The sequence below is a fragment of the Hipposideros armiger genome, unplaced genomic scaffold, assembly GCF_001890085.2.
Source record: "Hipposideros armiger isolate ML-2016 unplaced genomic scaffold, ASM189008v1 scaffold_1537, whole genome shotgun sequence".
NCBI lineage: Eukaryota > Metazoa > Chordata > Mammalia > Chiroptera > Hipposideridae > Hipposideros > Hipposideros armiger.
The window spans coordinates 152,344-158,258 of NW_017732887.1; the positions used below are offsets into that span (position 1 = coordinate 152,344).

The window sequence follows — 5,915 nt, forward strand, 5'->3', positions numbered from 1 at the left end:
TAAGATTGTAACACAGCACCTTGAGCTTAAGAGGCCACGAGCTGCCTATGGGCAGCCAGATGGCGACTGGCGCCCTCCACAATTAAGATTGAAGAACAACAGCTTGGCTGGTCCCCCTCCCCAATTTCCCAACACTGTTCCCCTCCCCCAATTCCCCAATTAAAAAAAAAAGTTAAAATGACATCAAATGGAAAATCATGTTTCCTCCATACATTATCACTGGTCATTTTGCAAATATTCCAATTCCAAGGCATTTTTTGGTTGACTATCTAATTCAGAAACCTTATTAATGAAGCAATTTGGTAAAAAGTTGGTATCAACTTGGCAGCTAGGATAATTGTGATATAATTCTGAAAGCTGGCATGAAAACCATTAGAGTGAACACTCTCTTCCAACCACAACAGAGAATCAGCAAAGGTTTCAAAGTCATTGCCAAGTTCTTGCTTCTGCTCTCAGGTGTACTATTTATAAATGAGAAAAACAAAAATCTTGTCTCTGAATTTTTGTCTTCAGAAAAAAGGGTCTGTGAATGCAAGCTCTGACCTCTGCCATATCTGTTCAGGTTTGCTATGTGAAAACTATCTTTCAAAATATTGGTGGACAAACAAATGGTCACAGCTTGGAGATGAGTGTCACGTCATCTGTTAGACCAGGGGTCGGCAAATTTTTTTTTTTTTTTTTTAGCTGAGCCATCCTGCCGCCTGTTGGCAAGCAAACTTTTGAGGTGGAAGAGCCGCCAAGGGTCAGCAAATTGCGACTTGCTAGTGTGTGGCTCTGAAGTAAAATTGAAAATGAAAATAAAACTATCATAGTTTCACTTATAAAATTTTTAAAGGATATTATTCATATAATGATGATTATGTAAAAATATATTTATGGATCTCGAATAATTTTTAAATTGTTGTGAGGGACAGGATTGGCTTTTCCAGGGCTTGGCAAACTTTTGAGACAGAACATATCCAAAGAGCCGCATGTGGCTCGCGAGCCGTAGTTTGCCAACCCGTTTAGACCATCTTTTACACAAATACTGTTTCTGACTTTTCCAAATTAAAAATACCACCTGGATGAAACGCCCATCCCTCTAAAAGGGTTTATGCCTACTCAGCCAGAAATCTTTTCCTGACCTAAAACCATTCATCCAGGTCTAATCAATTCTTGATTAAAGGTTCCTAAGGGCTCTAATGGTCATTTAAGGCTGCCTCATAAATGGTAGGTACATCAGCCAAGCATCAAGTACTCAGAAACATCCTTAGTTATTGTGACTAACGCGTGAATCTCTGTGGCTTGATCCAGAAAGTACAAATGTAGGCTGAATGACAGGAGTCCTCCATTCTCCACTTGGGTAACTGCCTTCTATTCTATCCCCCATGCATCCACTTTAAGTGGAGGCCTCTTAAAGGGCAAGTTAACTGCAATTAAGAATATTTAAACTGAATCTAAGGGAAGAGGATTGTTACCCTGTGAAGTCAAGCCATGATATGGGATTATTAGAAGGGCAGGTAGCCAAGCGTGCTTCCATCTCAAGAGAGTGGAAGAATTCTTACTGAGAAGTCACTGAATTAATTGCCTCTCTGCCACCAAATTATTTTTGCCAAAGCTTGGTCACTTAGCAATGTTCTGTCGGGGAGTCAAGAGTAGTCAGGTTCTAGGCCCTGGTTAATGGGTCATACTGCAAAGTATCTTTAATGAAAAATGCACTGCTGAGACCGGGTCGCGCACCGCGCCGCCTGCCCTTCCGCCCTTCCGCCATGGAGCCCGGCCCCGACGGCCCCGCCACCTCCGGTGCCGCTGCCATCCGCGAGGGGTCGTTCCGCGAGACGTCCTTCCGCGAGACGTGCAGCCTGTGGCCCGGCCAGGCCCTGTCGCTGCAGGTGGAGCAGCTGCTATACCATCAGCGCTCGCGGTACCAGGATATCCTTGCCTTCCGCAGTAAGAGATACGGCAACGTGCTGGTGTTGGACGGTGTCATCCAGTGCACGGAGAGGGACGAGTTCTCCTACCAGGAGATGATAGCCAACCTGCCCCTCTGCAGCCACCCCAACCCTCGCAAGGATGCTATTCAAGTCTCTAAGAAGTTCCTGCCGGGCATGGCCATGGCCGTTGGCTACTCCAGCTCAAAACTGACCCTCCATGTGGGCGACGGTTTTGAGTTCATGAAACAGAACCAGGATGCCTTTGATGTTATCATCACTGACTCCTCAGACCCCATGGGCCCTGCTGAGAGCTTCTTCAAGGAGTCCTATTACCAGCTCATGAAGACAGCCCTCAAGGAGGATGGCATCCTGTGCTGCCAGGGTGAGTGCCAGTGGCTGCACCTGGACCTCATCAAGGACATGCAGCACTTCTGCAGGTTGCTCTTCCCTGTGGTGAGCTACGACTACTGCACCATCCCCACCTACCCCAACGGCCAGATCGGCTTCATGCTGTGCAGCAAAAACCCGAACACCTACTTCCGGGAGCCCGTGCAGCAGCTGACACAGAAGCAGGTGGAGCAGATGCAGCTAAGATACTACAACTCCAACGTGCACCGGGCAGCCTTCGTCCTGCCCGAGTTTGCCCACAAGGCCCTGAATGATTTAAGCTGAGCCCAAGTGCTGCTGCTGGTGCCGCCCAGGACCTCGGGCCAGGGAGCCCTGGACAAGACCCCCACCGGCACGCCCACCAACCAAGTGTTATAGGCCCCAGAATGCTGCCCAACTGCCCTGCTGGGAGGACTGTCTTTCTCTGTGGTGTTCAATCTCTAAGCCTACACCAGCTGTATACAGCATCATCTCCGCCTCTGTCACCCCTCACTCACCAAACACGTGTATTTATAACACACACACACACACACACAAAAATGCACTGCTAAAAACAGAGAACAATAGCAAGGAGAAAAATGACTGGGAAGTACGATGTTGGACAATTAAGTTCATGAATTCACCCTAGAAAAAGTGCTATATACCTCATTGTTAAATATCACTATGGTCACTTTTAAAATACTCCCCTTGGGAAGCTATGCACCAACGCCAGTGCCTAGTCCACCCTTTAAAGCAATTTTGGAACTCTTTTTCTGGAATGGCTATCGGAGCCGTTGTCGTATTACCCTTGATGTCCTGAATGTCATCCAAATGTCTTCCTTTCAATATTTCCTTTATCTTCAGGTAAAGAAAGAAGTCATTGGGGGTCAGATCAGGTGAGTAGGGAGGATGTTCCAATACAATTATTTGTTTATTGGCTAAAAACTCCCTTACAGACAGTGCCGTGTGAGCTGGTGCATTGTTGTGATAAAAGAGCCATGAATTGTTGGTGAAAAGTTCAGGTCATCTAACTTTTTCACGCAGCCTTTTCAGCACTTCCAAATAGTAAATTTGGTTAACTGTTTGTCCAGTTGGTACAAATTCATAATGAATAATCCCTCTGATATCAAAAACAGGCTAGCAATATTGTTGCAACAAGTTTGTGAACTTAATTGTCAGACCTTGTATCAGGACTCCTCAAATGGATTGCCCTGGTTTCCCCAGGCCCATTTAGGAAAGTATATTTTTCACAAGTGAGAGGAGAAACAGAAGTGTAAAAAAGACCAAGTTTTTTAGTTTTAAGAAACTACTACCACTATCGTTGCCATCAGGTATCTTAGAAGACAGGTTTAAAATACCACAGCTTGCTATCAAAACATTTACTGAAAGATTACAAATAGCAGTTAAATTCTTTGTCAAGGTTTGTAGTGGGGCTGAAAATGGATACATGTGAAGCAATTATGTTTAATGAGTGCTCTTTCAATTCTAAGGGAAACAAAAACAGATAATTACATGTAAACCACTGTAACTGAGTACAAGCAGTGGACTGGGTTGTCAAATCCCAACTGCACCACTAAGGCTATGTATGACCTTTGTTACTTACCCCAGTAGTTTTCAATACAGTGGCACCCTGGAATCAACTGGAACCATACAATACTGATGCTCAGGACCCACCCTGGCAAATTCAATCTAAATGTCTGCATCTCTAATTCTAGCAAAGAGGTTACATTTACTCCATAAGACTGTTAGGATTTACGCTTTTAAATTGCTTAAGCAGTTATATGCTTTGCATAGCAAGCACTTAAGGGTCACTACTGTAGTCCTTAATACTAGGTTACACAGAGCAAATGGGATGCCTAATGCTTTTTTTTTTAAAGATTTTATTGGGGTATTGGGGGAGGAGAACAGCATTGGGGAACCGGGAAAGGAGAACAGACAAGTTGCTGTCCTTTTTTTTGTTCTTCAGTCTAGTTGTGGAGGACATTGCTTCACTGGCCCATGTTGGTATTGTCATTGCGCTCTTCCCGGGTGAGGCAGACCGGTCGCCGGCTATTGGATGGCCGCTCACAGCCGCTCACGCTGGCTGCTGGCCACTCACAGTAGCTTACGGCAGCCCACTGCAGCAGGGGCTGGCTGCTGCCTTCGCCGTCGCTGGAGACTCACGGCAGCCCAGGTCCAGGTCGAGCTGTTGTTCACCATCTTAGCTGTAGAGGGCACAGCATCACTGGCCCTCATGTGGGATCTGAACTGGGGCCGTGCTGCTCAGAGCTGGCGTCACAAGCCAACTCTTAACCAACACACCATTCGGCCAGCCCCCTAATGCTTATTCTTATATATACCTAGGTCCACTGCAAAAACGTGTGCAAAATCTTTTAGAGAACCTATGATTCCTACCAGTTTTAAAATCATAGAGGTTTATTGTAGAATGTTATATTATTAAGCCAAACACATCCAAAACAGGGAGCAAGAAACAGATAGTAAAAGACAATTATGCTCTAAAAACTATTCACACTCCCAAAATATCAAGGTTTTACTTCTGTCACTTTAAGTAGACAAGGTTATAAATACACCTGTACCACATGGCATAATCTAAATGTTTTCTGGAAGAGTAAACCACCCCAGAGCCCTATTAATTAAAGGCAAATGCACAATTTTTTGCACATTGCAGTGTAATGCTGCACTAGACTCCTGAAAATTCAAAATAATGTGAACAGGTGCCTCCGATATAACCAATGTGTCGCTAAATTAATCCCATAATTGTAACCTTTCATTACAGTAGAGCATATTGGTTCCTTGGGGAGGAATGGAATTCTTTACTTACTATAGGGAAAGAGAAGGCTCTTTTCAGTTATTCTTCAAGTTTCAAAGAATGCACAGACCAAACATTTTTAAAAACTGCTTTGCTAGATAGCAAAAGGATGCAGGCTTTGTGGTATGTCACAGCTAAAAGATATTTAATAGTGTAGCGATGGAATTCAGGAGCATTTGAGATCTTGTTCCCCAGCATTATATCAGTTCGGATCAAATAAACTTGTATAAATTCTCTACAGGTTTGTACATTGTTATATCGATACTTACTTATAGTACAGCAGGACTCTGAAGCAGCCCACTCAGGACCACCCTGAGGACCCAGACCCAGTGCTAGGTAGAAGGGCCATTGTATCCCACTGACTCCCTGCTTTGCAGAGTGAACTTCGGTGGATTTCTCTTGGAATTCTGGGCCTTTTAAGTAGCAGACCATGGCTTTGAACTGTTCTTAGAAAATCCTCAAGGTGAATAAGGGTTGAGATAACTCAGAGAAAGGAAAAAAAAAATGGGTTGCTGCTTTTAAGTTTGGCTTTTTATTTGGATTGCTTACTTTGAGTCTGAATAAAAAATGAGACTGAACTCTAGCTCTGAAAGAGAAGACACTTGCTTCCCCAACCCAAATAGCCAATGGGGTGACAATGTTTATAGACCCCTGAATCCAGAGTGGCAGAGATAGGGGTCAGGTGTTGTCCCTTGTGGTAGTGTAGCCGACCCTGATCTCAAAGCCTGCAGGAGCCCTGGAATGGGTGCACCTCGAAGGAGCCCCTAAGTTGGAAAGTGTTGCAGTTCTGGCAATTTCCAGTGAGCTCTTGCTGCCCCTTGCTCAGG

General features: G+C 44.6%; 1 pseudogene; it reads left to right on the forward strand.

Moving 5' to 3' along the window:
* The first annotated feature begins 1,748 nt into the window (after positions 1–1,748).
* On the forward strand, positions 1,749–2,649 carry LOC109377767 (spermidine synthase pseudogene; annotated as a pseudogene).
* The last annotated feature ends 3,266 nt before the right edge of the window (positions 2,650–5,915 follow it).